Genomic DNA, 14,715 nt, shown 5'->3' with positions numbered 1-14,715 from the left:
TACTGGTGATCACACCATTACAGAAACGTTAAAAGAACTTTTACAGACAAGCAAAATAACACAACTTCAGGATTTAACAAATACTTCTGGGAATGAGAAGAATCATCCAAACAGTGGTTCACTGACCTGAGAATTTTGTGGCCAAACAGCACATCAGCCTCACTCCAAAAGAAGACTTATGAAATTCTGTTGTTTTAGCTTCAGTAGGTAAACATTTACTTATGTATTCCTGATGTTGGAGGAACGACATCCCCAAGGGACACTCATCATCTGATTTATGAAAACACAATGTTATCATATAATGATAAGAGCAAAGCTATACTGATACCAGAGCATTCAGTTAGCACAGTCCTCACCCTCCCTTTCAGGGAGCACACAGACTGATAGCAGCAGTCATTTGTCAGATGACTAAGCTGAGCAGAGCTGTGAAATAAAGACTTCAGTGTATACATAACACAAAGTCAAATAATTGAGACAGGGGAGTGGCATGTTACTACAATAATAAGCACCATAGAAACCTTCACTTATATTGAACAGCCTTTATATAAGAAACTCACAGTATTTCTTCATTCAGAAGATCTTATAACTGTGGACAATGCCGGCTTAGCTTTATGTAGGTTTTAGGTAGTTTGATGCCAGTCTTACCAATTTCTTGTAGGATATACTGGGGGTCTTGTGTCATGGGTGTATGATCGCTCTCTTATGCTTTTTACTGTTTTGGTTGCAGAATTCCTCAAGTGCAGGTAGAATATTACTAGTAAGACAGAAGCTGGCCAGGAACCAGCTTGTACATTTAATTGGCAAACTCTTCTCTTTTGTAACTTTCTGAAAGAGAACATAATCTGCTGTAATGTCCCATAGAAGAAAAAAAAAACAATAACATTCATTTAAAAAGATTAAAGCACCATGTTCCAATTTTGAATGATTTAAATGTTTCCATACTCAATATTAAAAGATGTTGAGTGGTCATAGTTAAATATATATACATATGTAACACATATATAATAAAACACATACACATATATATGTGTTTTAACAGAGAGTAGAGATCATTCAATTAAGATGTCAGAGAAGCCTTTTATTGTCATTGCCAAAACAGGCTGTTTTGACGCTTCCAAATTACCTGACTTACATATTTTGAAGCAAACTGAATTTTTATCTAGATCAGTACAGTTTTTCAATCTTCTGATTTTTTGTGTTTAGGCAGCAGTTTCCCTTGAACCACACTATGCCTGTAGAAGGCAAATGGGATTGCTTATGTGCATAAATCCTGTGCACAGTTTACCTCTCAGTGACCTTCAGCATTTCATGTAATGACCACATTGTGTATGGAAACACTTATTCTAGGTGAATTGACATAAACCAAACTTGAAATAAAGTTAAAATAATTACAGACTTGGATCACATAAGACGTATACCTTGTTTATCAATGCAATTTAGAACCTGATAAGATTACAGAAATGGAATGAACTGTCTTATGATCGATGTAGAAGAAGAAATTCTAGCAAGAGAAAGCATAGAGGATTTGGTGAGAGATAGAGAGCCACAAAAACAGGCTGTAGCAGTTGTCTGTATGTTAGCGTCATGGGAGAAAATGAAAGCTTTTTAAGACAATTTGACTTTTTTTTTTTTTTTTTAACCAGGAGCCATTTGTTAGTTCCATTTTTGTGAGGATAGTCTCCTGAGTGAGTACATATTTCTCAATTTCTTTTAATATTAAAGGACAGTAATACATGCATATACTTGATGTAAAGGCTATATTTTAGCATTAAGAACTCTGTTTTTGCAGTAGTCTCAGCACACCTTTTAATAATTTGGAAGAATATTTTTAATGCTAACTATGTCTGGCACCATGAGACTGCCAGGTCTCATATTTCAAGTATTTCATATTTGCCAAACACATGTGCAAGCTAAGGATGCCAGCAGATAATTTAAGGTTAACTTGTAATTTTTTTCACATTCACGTTTGTTTTTACCCTCCACCTAATCCCCAAGATCCAAACATTATCTTCTTTAATTTTGATATCTTATATGTTTACATGAAGTTGGAATAAGTAATACTTCCTTTTAACTGCTCAGCCTATTCTCACTAATGTAGTAAGGTCCATTCTTTGTGCACAGGAATGTACAATTTACACAATCTAGACCAGAAGTTTGCATAAATGTCATGGAAATTTATTCTTGTTTTATGAACATATAATGTAAACACTGTTTATATTGTACTTAAGGTGCTCTGAAAAGTAACCCAGTCTTTGAACCAAGAAGGAATGGAGTGCAAACAGATATAACATTTACAGAAATATATTAATAAGAAAAATTGGTTTAGCAAAAGAAGTAGTAGCAAAATACCCACAGAGGGGCAAGTACTGAGATCCTTTTTTAATCTTAATTGGTGGGAGTAAAATGGGGACCAAGGGTGCCTTGAGCTTTCCTAAATGTGTGCCAGCTGCCACAAAAAGGAGTTTGTATGAATGAAAACAGAGTGCCAAATATAGGCTGCATAAGTTTCAGTGGGAGTTTCACCAAGATTTTGCCTGTAAGAACACCAGTTTTGGCTCTGAAGAAAGAGCTGTAGTGGGAAAAATAAATAAATAAATAAATAAAATAAATAACAGTAAGCTGAGTATCATGGCCTGGAAGTAATATTTAATGAAGAGGTGCAATATGAAGATTATGAGGCATAGAAGGGAAAATGATGCCATTTAAATATCAAAACCTCAGGGATACACTAGCTATTAAATGAAGATGAACAGCTCTACATCTGTGCTGGACTTGAAACAAACCAGCATTTATAGGGATCTGTTTAAACTCTCATGTTTTACTGCTGATCCACAGCTTACTCCACAACACAGATGCCTAATGAGCAGATATCTATGTTGGACAAGAACATAACTGAACATATTTAAATCATTTGCTAAGAAAAATAAAATTTTATGAGAAAGGAGAGGTGCAGAGACAGCTGAAGGGCCAAATTCTGTTCTCAGTTACACATACGTAATTCCACTGATTTCAAATTCATGTTCTTTGCATGTAAACTGAGAGCAGATGCGGGGAAAAAAACAGATTTGGTCTGAATTTAGAAGTCTGCCTAAGCCTGAAAGAAATCTTGAGAGCTTGGTATCTACAATTTGGTTTTATTTTTGTTTAATTGAGATCCACCTGCATATTTGAGTTAATATGAATCAGCTCATCAATGCTAGTAATTAATTTTAGCTGCATGAAGTATATTACCTTTAATGCTGAATAATTCTGTATAAAATGGAGAGGGATTAAAGCATCTCTAAAACACAGTGGATCAACTTCTGCTTTAATGAGTACCAGTAGAAATCAAAAGATTTCTCCATATGTGTACAGTATATATAGTATCAGAAGCTATGAGTTAATCAAGAAACATGTTGGCCTTATTGTCACAGAATACAGGTGACACTTTCAACTACATATAACTCTACTAGGATATGTCAATACCTATCTACAGAAAACAGAGACAGGACTTTGCCTTTGTACGGCTACACTAGTATCTTTCTTTATCTTTGAGGTAGAGAGTATTTCCATCTTTGACAACACTAAGAGCTCAACCGTCTTGCAGGTGCCGCACTGTGTGGGTTATAATTCATAAACAGGAGAAATGATACTTTCTGTGTAGGAGAATGAAGACTCCTGTGGGTGACATGAAGACTTATTTATATACATTGGTCCTTAAATCAGATGCAATACACTTAACTATAGAATTTTATGTATTCATGCAGGAAGTTTAATCATTAGTGTAGCAAGATAAGTAGTGTTCACATTTCCCTGCAGTATTCTGTAGCCATTGAGTTTATTAATGTTCACATCAAAATTAACTTTGCAAAGAATTGTTTCCTTCTGTGTAGGGCAAATTTACTTTTTTCCCTGGAAGAAGTACTTTTTAAGCTGTTTGCTCAACAATGCTGATATCTTTTACAGCCTAGGTTATTATTTCTCCATGTGAACCAAATATAAACTTTATGCACTTTATGCCTCCATCCATATCCAAATTCACATTATACTTTTTATTCTTAACAACTGTCTTGAAAGGGCACAAGTTAGTTGTGGGAGGGAGTGTTATCTGTTCTTGGTTTTAAATGATTTTGTCATGGGCCAGATGTTTTAAAAGACACACATCAAAAAAATAAGACACAGAAGGGTGCACCTTCAATAAATTTACATCAATCCTGACAGTTCATTTCCTGCTCTTATTTTAATACAAGGGCTGCCGGGCCAATAATCCTACAATGAGTTTCGTCTTCTATGGCATTAACATTTCTGTGGCAGGTTCAAAAAAAAAGAAAAAAAAAGAAAAAAATCCCTGTGTTTATATTCAAACTTATGATCCAAATACAGGTCAGATATACTTTTTTGGGTATGCAGATTTGGGATGTCATGTTACGGTTTTTCCCTTTTCAGTCTTGCTCAAGATTATACAATCCAACACCATTTGGAGTAGAGAGCTTTTTATAATAGCTATACCATTCAGTTTTGTATATTGCAATACTACATGTACAGTGCACACCAGATCTCCAAATCTCATGTTTTTCTTTTTCCTATGCTACTGTGTGATGGCATTTGCTGTTGATCATAACTGGTAAGAGCATGCTGGACTGTAGAATCCTCTCATCTGACCTGGTTGCTCTTATGCTCCAATAACATGTTCATTGACAATACCATGAACTATTAAAAGTAGAATAGAAATGCTTAACTGGGTTGTAGGCACACTTCAACTTGTGAATGCAAATCAGTCTATTTCTCTGTTATATCCAGACACCACAGATCAGTCCTTATACAGACCATTTACTCAAACTCTTTGTTTTGTGAAAATGTTTACCACAGGGAACAGGAAATACCTCAGTAGCAGAGAATAGGCACCCAAAAGCATCCTCAATATTAATGTGTTGCCAGTGAGAGAGAAACAGTTATGGAGGGGGGATGATTCAGATCCACTGACTCCATTTTAGCAATGCCTCCTTTATTGTTTCAACATATATCACAGTTTCATGCCAAAAGAAATTGCCAAAAACAATCAGAAAAACATCCAAGCAGGCATTTGGAGCAACAACATGAAAACATATTCAGAGTGTATGTAATGTGCACTCGCACCCATTTGTTGTGTCATCTGGGACTCAGTGGTCTTTTTAAACCCACTTCAGGTTCTCCTGACTGGGCTGAGCTTATTTGCCATGCTTCAGTTCCTTGTAGTTATGAACATTTATATTTCTTTTGAGAGAAATAAGCCAATACTCCAATAAATATCTGTGTGATAAATGCATTACTGTTTCATGTTATATCTATCAAGATTCTGAGTATAAATTTGACTGGTTTAGTCATTGTGACAACCTCAGAGCATTGACAGGCTCATAAACCATGTTGCCTCAATTATATAGGACATTTTAACAACTCATTGTCCATGTGGAGACCAATGATGAGTGGTGTCCCTTTGGGGTCTGTACTGGGATGGGTATTATTTAATCACAGAAACACAGAATCTTCTAGGTTGTAAAATCACCTAGTCCAACCTCTGACCTAACACCAACAAGTCCTCCACTAAACCATATCACTAAGCTCTACATCTAATATCTTTAGTGGTGACATGGACAGAGGGATTGAGTGCACCCTCAGCAACCTTGCAGACAACACCAGGCTGAGTGGTGCAGTCGACACATTGGAGGGAAGAGATGCCATCCAGATAGACAGGCTTGAGAGATGAGGTCATGCAAACCTCATGAAGTTCAACAAAGCTAAGTGCAAGATCCTTCACATGAGTGGTGCAAGATCCTACAATGAGTGGACTGAGAGCAGACCTGCTGAGAAGTATTTGAGGATATTGACTGATGAAAAATCAGACATGATTGGCAATGTGTGATTTCAGCCCAGAAAGCCAATCATATCCTGGGCTGCATTAAATGAAGCATGACCAGCAGGTCAAGGGAGATGATTCTCCCTATCTACTCCACTCTTGAGAGACCCCACCTGGAGAGCTGGGTTCAGTTCTGGGTCCCTCAGCATAAGAAAAACAGAGAAGGGCCACAAGAATGATTGGACTGCTGGAGCACCTCTCCTATGAAGACAGGCTGAGAGAGTTTGGGTTGTTCAGCCTGGAGAAGAGAAGGCTCTGAGCAGACCTTATAGTGGCCTTCCAGTACTTAAAGAGGACCTACAGGAAAGATAGAGAGGGACTCTGTCAGGAAGTGTAGGGATAGAACAAGGGGTAATGGTTTTAAACTAAAAGAAGACAGAATAAAATTAGATATTAGGAAGAAATTATTTACTATGAGATTGGTGGGGTACTGGAGCAGGCTGCCCAGAGAAACTGTGGATGCCCAATCCCTGGAAATGTTCAAGGCCAAGTTGGATGGGGCTTTGAGCAACCTGGTCTGGTGGGAGGTGTCCCTGCCACTGGTAGGGGATTTGAAATTAGATGGTGTTTAAAATTTCCTTCCAATCCAAATGATTCTATGAGTCTATGAGTTAGCAGTGAACAGCCTGAGACAAAATGCAAGTGCAATCATACCAAAAATGGAAAGTTCTTTGAACAGGGTACATGTCTTCAGAAGAAGGAATTACTTATTTCTGGACCCTCTGCAGCTCTTAAGTGGAGTTTCTTGCAGAAGTCACTGTATCCCCACTATTAATATTACATGCATACTATTTACTGTAATTAGTTAATCATGAGGTTTCCTCCTTATCTGCCTTCTCCAATTAATGTAATTAGCCAGTAACAAATTTTGAATAATAAGTGCTTACTAATATAATAATAAATACCAGGGATGGAATTTTCAAAGAAGAGTAAGGAAGTCAACTCCCACTGAGGGTTGTGTTTTTAAAGGAAAGAGTTCACACGCAATTGCTTTTATGGAATATTGCTCACTAATTAGTAGAAAACTACATAGCAGATTCCGCAATTATTGCAACTGGTTGGTAGCTGAATACAATTTTCATCAGAGTAATAGGTTATTGATTTTAGAGAAGAAAATTACTTCCCTTTTACTTTTTCATTAACAAAGAGTCAAAATGAAGAAAAAATGGATTTCTAACTGCAATTGTAGTTTGTGTTCTGTTCTACTCAAAACTTAAGCTGAATATGAGGACGGTTAAACACTCTGTGGTGTTTTAAAATTCCTTCCATAGGGCTTTAAAACTGAGTCATTCAAAATGTTGAACACTGCTGCAAAGACTGAGTTAATTTCTGTAGATCCAGTCATCAAAATTGATTCACAATCTCCTGCTAGTCACCTAGATCAACAAATACATCAAGAAGGTTTCAGGTGTTTAAATATAGGCATTTGGTATAATTTTAAACATCCTTGAGTGTCTGACAGACAAGCCCAGGGCTTCTAATAACGGGCCAATGGGAGACATCCAGCCTACAGGAAAAGACGAGATGTGCTGAAAAGACCAAGCTGGCACCAGAAACATGATTAGGTGCAGTAGCTTTTCTGGAAAAAAAAAAAAAAAAAAGATAAATAATGCATGAATGTACACTTTGCTTAGGACCAGAAGACAAATCCTCAAGTCAGAATATAAGAATAGTTTGCTAGACTGTACTATTTATAGATTAGTCACACATGTCTGTTTTCTAAAGGTGCCTGAAAATTTTATTTTCACAAGTTCAAGATGTATGTGCTGCTTTCCTGAGAGAAAATTATTCAACGACATATCACAGAGATATCCGTTACATAGTTCTTACACCTGATATAAAATGACTTATAAGAACTTGGACACTTTCAAGCCAACGGGTTTCTGATTACATCTGAACTAAAATCTGTACCACTTCAGTTTATATTTTGCTTCTCATGGGCTTCAGATGTCATGTGGGAAATGGAGAATAATTTTACCTCAGCCATGTAACCTCCTTGTCCCTCCTGCATCCCATTTTGTTGGAAGAATATACTCTTCATGCTTTTTAAATCTTTGGAACTTCCTAAGATAGTGTTCTCCATGTTTCCATAATGTTATTCACTACAAGATTTATTTAATTTATCAGTAAGCTATTTTATTTCCATTTCTCAGACACAAAAAAAAAAATGTTTTCAATAGGTTAGTTACCATAATAACTTTGTATATCTGTAGCCTACAGTTAAAGGATGGTTTCATAAAACAATTTCTGCTTACAATTGTAGTCAGAAAAGTGTAGAAACCATGTGCCTCACTTCTGACTGCTTGAGAATTCCCTAACAACCTAAAATGTTGGTAGCTAGGCTGTAAAACGAAGATTGTTTAAAGAACAAAAAGTTATATAAGTAATTTCTTTTACAAGGAGTCATTCAAGTAACTAATTAAATGTCTCTTTCAACTAAAGTATCTGGTCTATGAGAAAATATAAATAAATTCTCTTTTGTACACAAGCAGCAAACAAATGCCTTGAAAAGGTGCTGGTGGGTATTTTGTAGAAATACAAATCCAGAAGTCTTATCTTTCTCCAACAAACCAAGCCTTTGCAAAGAACATCTGCTATGAATTTTCTGTGCCTAAAGTGTGGACTGCTAACTGGAAATGTTGTTTTTTTCCTCTACCAATAGCAAAGTCCTTAGACCTACATAAAAAAAATAAGACTGTAGCTTATTGTATAAGCTACAGTCATGCTTACACACCTGCACACCTTTGGATGAGCAATGCTTCTGGGACATGCGTTAAAAATACATCCATGACAACCAAACTTCTGCCTCTGTTTACTGTGTGGTTGCTCTCTCCCTCATTTGAAGTTTCCCAACAAGCTTGGCCTAAAAAGGAGTTTATTCCAGAGGGAAGAGTGGAAAAAAAGTTAATGATGAATAATTGCATTGTTTGGAATCTGACGTTCCCAAACTAATAAAGTCTTTAGAACAAGAGGTAGCAATATTCCAATTTTCAGTGTCTTTACAACATCATTGAAATGGTGTGTAATATCAAAAAATTGCTTTCAGTAAATTGGCAATGGCACCCAGTGAATCTTATATAACAGTCTGGTTTCAGAAGAATACTTGTTTGAATGCCAGTGCTTTCCCAGATTGTGTCAGACTCTTCTTTCATGGCTGAAAAGAAATACCCAGAGCCTTTCCCATCAAATGAAAATAAACTGATATTTGTAATCTTTTCATTAGTGCTAGATAACAGGGAGCTACAGAGACGACTAGCTGAATTTCTTCATGTTATCTGTTGAAAGAGTCTGCTGTTCCAGTTCCAGAGCTAAACATGATCCATAATGTAGAATCTGAAACAAGGAGGAGCCCAGCATGTCAAGTCATCTATCGTACAATTCACTTAATGCAATCCTTTCAACAGCTATGCTGCTAAAGACAGGCCAGCCATGTTGCATTTTAAAAGGGCTATTTTTGCAGAACAGTGTTGCCCAAAGCATTTCCTGTTCTTATCGCTCCTACAGCAGTATGTCTGGAGCTCATTACCAGTAGCCCCTACTTTCAGTAGTCAATATTTTACAAAAAGATGTTCATTCATTTTTTCTCCCATCATCCCCACCCATTTGCCTTGTGAATTGTCTGATAATATATCACTGTTGCACTAATTCATTTAGTAAAACACAGACCTATTCACATCTCAAGAAAATTTTTTGAACAAAAGGCAATTTCTTAGACCACCCACTCACTGAAAATCTTCTGTACCTTTCAGCTAGAAGAACTCAAAATCTTGAAGGAATTCATTTGCATTTTATTATTTGATGTTTTTTAAGTAAGTAATTAAGTGGCCATGTTGAGAAGTCAGACTATGCATGTTTTTTGTTTCTCTTCTATTGAAAAGTATATACTAAAAACATTTGGTAACAATTTTATGTGTATTTGTTCTATGCTGATGGCCCCTCTGTGCTGGTTCGTATGAGAGCATGGAATTATCTTAAATATAGTATCAAAAGAATAAAATAATTTAAATGCAACATATTTTGGAACCTTCAAGTATAAAACTAAATGCATAGAAAATGGCTTGGAGATGTGGAAGAAAATAAACTAATGAAAGGAACTCTATTTTATGGTAGGAGAAAGGAGTTTATGAACAAGAATGACTCCTTCTGGACCAAATGCTCAGTCTTATTGATCGGACAGGATGAACTGAAGTCTTAAAATGGTTATGGGAAACCTGAAAAAATGAAAAAAAATGCTTTTCACTGAAGCTGCAGTTCAGCAAGAGGTGCTATCATTAAGCACAGAATTATCTGTCTGCATTGACATTATATTTCACATTTTTCAGAGATTCCACAGGGTTCAAAATTCTGCTCTTAGCCATTAACTTCAGAAAACTTCATAAGCTGCACCGATGTCCAGTCCAACTGAATTTGGCAGCAGGATTTTCAAAGGAAAATTTTCACAGAGGAGCCTTTAAAACAGTCCTAACTTATACCTGGTAGGAATTTCACACACACCTCCCTGCTGCTTGGTTGAGCTAGAAGTTAGACACAAGGAAAAGGTACTCACACAGATTTCATAAGGCCACAGTCAATGGAGAGGTACAGATCTGTCAGTTACTTGATCAAAATTAACATCTGGAAGAGCCCACATCTCCCCACAGTCTCTAAAGGCATCTCAGACTTCAAATTCATCCAGTGACTGCTATAGCTCCACCATGGCCTTGCACAACCAGGCTACTGGCCATCACACACACCCCTCTGCAAGCCCTTTGACAAGATTACACCAGACCCTGTGCCACACAATTTCAGGAAGCTAAAACAGCAGCAAACAAACCACTTAATTTGGCAACATCATTTTTTATGCTTTAATGAGATTAACCTAATTGCAGTGCATAGGCTTGCTTGGAACAAGCAGAGCTGATGTGATCAAGGATGAGAGGTAGGTTGGCCCCAAAACAACCACTGGATGAATTGTCTTGGCTGTGGAATTCCCTGACTTAATGACTTGGGCACTAAAAATGAATTCATTATGGAATTCAAGTCTGACATACAGGAACTTGATCTCTGATTTTGTATACGCATTTGGAGAAAGCAAATGCTGAAAATGCAACACATTGTAAAAAATGTGACTTCAAAGACCCCAGTTCTACAAAGACTCATCCACATGCTCATGTGACTCTTTGTAATCTAAATGCCTCTTCCAGGAGTATATTCCTTGATAATAGAAATGGTGTAATCAAAGCCAACATGCCACATAAGGACATAAGAGTTTTCAGGATATATTTCTAAATTATGATGAAAGAGGAGGTAAAAAAATACATTATCTATTTTGAGGATTTTAATTTTATTGTGAAAGATCTTCCAATAATTAAAAAAATTAAGGAAGAGTTCGTAATTTAATGGAAGTCTTGTAGACTTGAAGTTTACAATGTTCAGAAGTGACAGGTTGTGCTGGGTCTGTGTACCAGTTACTACAGGGTTAAGAATTCAATAATTACTTCCTAAAATAATTTAACTAAATGCATGTATGTTTTTGGTGGTTGTTTTTTTTTTTTTTTTTTTTCAGTAATGAGCAGGCAGTTACTGGAAATAGGCATTAATGTACCGCAATTTGTATGCATTATAAAATCTGGAGAAGTGTTATATTCAGGAATTCCCCAACACTGGCTCTGCAATATGAATCTGTGAGTCAAATTCTGACTTCTTTCATACTCATTCTGCACTTATATAAACCCAGTCAACTTAACTGAAAGACCCAGTTTTTACAGTGCAGGATAGCAATGAAGCTTTTTTCTCTCTAGAGTGTTTTCAACGTAGGGAAGTTAACATACTGTTAAACAGAAGGCTGATATAGAGCCCAGCAGCTGCTTCTAACCTCATCTTCACTGTGACCATTTGAAAGCCAGGTGCTCTGCTGTGTCTTCAGCACATGTTGGCAGGAGCTTGGAAGAAAACAAAAGGGAGGCAAGAAGCTGTGTAGAGTGCCCAAGTTAAGAAACCATTTTGCCAAGACCTTTCCTATCATCAAAAGATAGGGATCACACCTCAAGACAGTGTCTGAGGACAAGAGTTTTCCAGTTCCCTCCTCACTCATCATAGCCTAATGCTGTCACTGCTCTAACCAAAAACCTCTTATTTGACAACACAGTTGCTACACAGATCAGTTTCTGGATCTACTTTAGCATGTGGCCATGCACATGTTGATGTTGGCACAAGGCAGGCAGAGGTGGAGAGGAGCAGTAGGGCAGGACTGCCTTTTCCAGGGGCACTGTACTGTATGTCTTAGTTTTATTCACACTAGGTTTCCTGTGTGAACAAGTCTTGGCCCTGAATTTCCTCTCTTCCTGGCTATTGTCACTGACCCACCCAGTCATACAAGTGAGAAAAGGATTAGGTGTACCTTTTCTGTGTCCATTCAAAGCAATGTAAAAATCCATAATATGTTTTATTATTAGAGAATTATGAATATTTTATATTGCTATAGATTAATTGAGCTGGACTGTGATACAAAAATCATATTTTTAATGCAAACATATTAGCTTATGCCAAATTTGAAGTACAAAAGTTAGGATACTTCAAGAAATGTTTTTCTGTTCTATTTCTAGTCACAGGATGCCAAATATCTTACAAGCAAAAGGTTTGAAAAGTTTCCATCTAATCATTACATTATTTCTTAGCAAAGGGAATTTGAAGGTTTTAATACAAGCATTACAGTTTTTCAGAGTTTATTCCAAAACAAATGCTTAGCACTGAGACCACTGAAAGATTAAACAAAGTAAAAAACTTTCTTAAACTTACACACTTCAAAGTAATTTCAATTTAAATCACTATAGCCTGAAACAACTTTTCTGTTTTCAATGTGAGAGGAATTACATCCTGCATATTCAGACATGTTACAGGATATATACATTATGAGACAGTTTTCAAACCACTGTTTTCTCTTCTTAAGGACTCATGACCTGAAACTTATCTTTAGCTTTTGCCCAAACCACAGTGTTTTACATTATTTTTTTATCCCATGCTAATGATCTAAGGATATATGAAATCTTCCAGGCTTTGGACCTCAAAAAACTTACCATGAAAGAGGCAGAATTTCTGGATTTGTAATGGAAGCCAAAATGGATAAAATTTAAGCTTTTTCTCCACAGTTTTGATGTAGGTTTGGTGGAAATTTTATTTTCAGTCAAATCTCCTGTTTCTTCTTTCTCATTGCTTTTCTTGGATTATTAATAGCTATGAATTCATGTGCTGTGCTCATCTTAGTGACTTTTTATATCTTTTGTTTTTTACTTTTTTTAACAAATCCATTCTGCTATCAAATTTAAGCATGTAACTGTCTTTTTTTGCATTGCATTATTTGAATTCATTACAATGTGAGAATTACTGAGAGGATATGCTACATGGTATTTAGAAATTTCATTTATTTAATTAGCTCATGCTGAGTACATTTTCCTCCCACGGGCCTTTTGATTAACTTATTTAAAACTCAGTCTGCAGGACCATGTGATGTGACTAATACAAAAGGTAAACTTGTGCTTAAGAAAAACAGCATACTGGGAAAGTACAGAGGAAAGAATCCCACTGGCAGAGGTCACTTGTATTTAGAAGCTGATTTTCCCATTTCTGTCTGGGAACAGTGTTGGAAATAAGGTTCAAAGTAGCAAGAAGAGTACATAATGTTAAAAAGCATTAGTTTATACAGCAATTCTTACTGGATTTTGCCCTTCAGTTGTGCCTCTGAGGAAACAAATTGAATTTCCTGATTTCAAATGGCAAACTCTGCTATTACATACTTTGCGATTTCAAAGAGCATCTGTCATCACACAAAGACAAATACATTTCTTGGAGAAACATCTGGTGCTTTTTTAAACAAGCCTCAGGCCAGGTCTGCGCAATGAATGAAATATGTACTATAGATAGAGTGTTATTTAGTGTTGCTTTTCATTTAATCAACTGTGTGTGGAATGTTTGTATTGCGTTAACTATCTCTAATATATTGGCTCTCCTACCACTTTGGGCAATAGTTGCCTTTTAATTTTATTTTTTTTAATTGTGTTTTGAGTATCACAACAAAGAGCAGTAAATCAACTCAATTTGATTTCCCAGTTCCTCGCAGGATATCTGTGGGAAAGGCATTAGATGTTCACTCAGTTCTTTTTTTCAGGAAGGCAAGTGTTTGGTCTTTGTGCTTCACAAAAGAAACAGCAACAAGCTCTGTTCATATAGCTGTCTAAAGTTACAACAGAGCAATGAATATACATTTAACCCCACCCATCAACTGAACTAATACCAAAAATCTGTATTGTAGCTCAGCAAAGAATACAGAACAGGCTAACCAGCATACCAGTATCCTCTGAAGCCCTATTCCTCAGATTTTGATTGGACACTTCTTGCTGTGATGGCATTGAACCATCAGGTAGCAGGGTCCAGGTGATTTCTTCTAATGAGGTGTCAGAAGCTCATTTGTAACATTGTTCTTACAAGAAATTTCAGAGCAGCAACAGCTGTTGAAGAGCTCCTTGATTGCTCTTTGTGATTAGGCTTTGTCATGTTTCATGTCTGACCATTTCTTTCACAGTAAGTGAAATGGACACAGACAAAGTCACACACATGAATAAATTAGTTGCCATGAAACTGATATATGTCATATTGAAAGTTAAGGTGAAAGCCAAATAGAGACAAGACGAGCACAAGGATGGAAAGGAGGTGGAGAAGTATGTTGCACAGATCTTGTGGAGTGACAATAAATAGACCTATACCTGAGCCAACACTTCCTACTTTTCTTAAAATGTAGGGACTGTGCTTTGGTTTTGTCTGACTCTATTGTCCCTGTTTGTGTATTGTTCAGTAGCAGTCTGAACATC

Source organism: Anas acuta, chromosome 2 (genome assembly GCF_963932015.1).
Source record: "Anas acuta chromosome 2, bAnaAcu1.1, whole genome shotgun sequence".
NCBI lineage: Eukaryota > Metazoa > Chordata > Aves > Anseriformes > Anatidae > Anas > Anas acuta.
The sequence above is the reverse complement of the archived record's forward strand: the minus strand, read 5'-3'. Positions refer to the sequence as shown.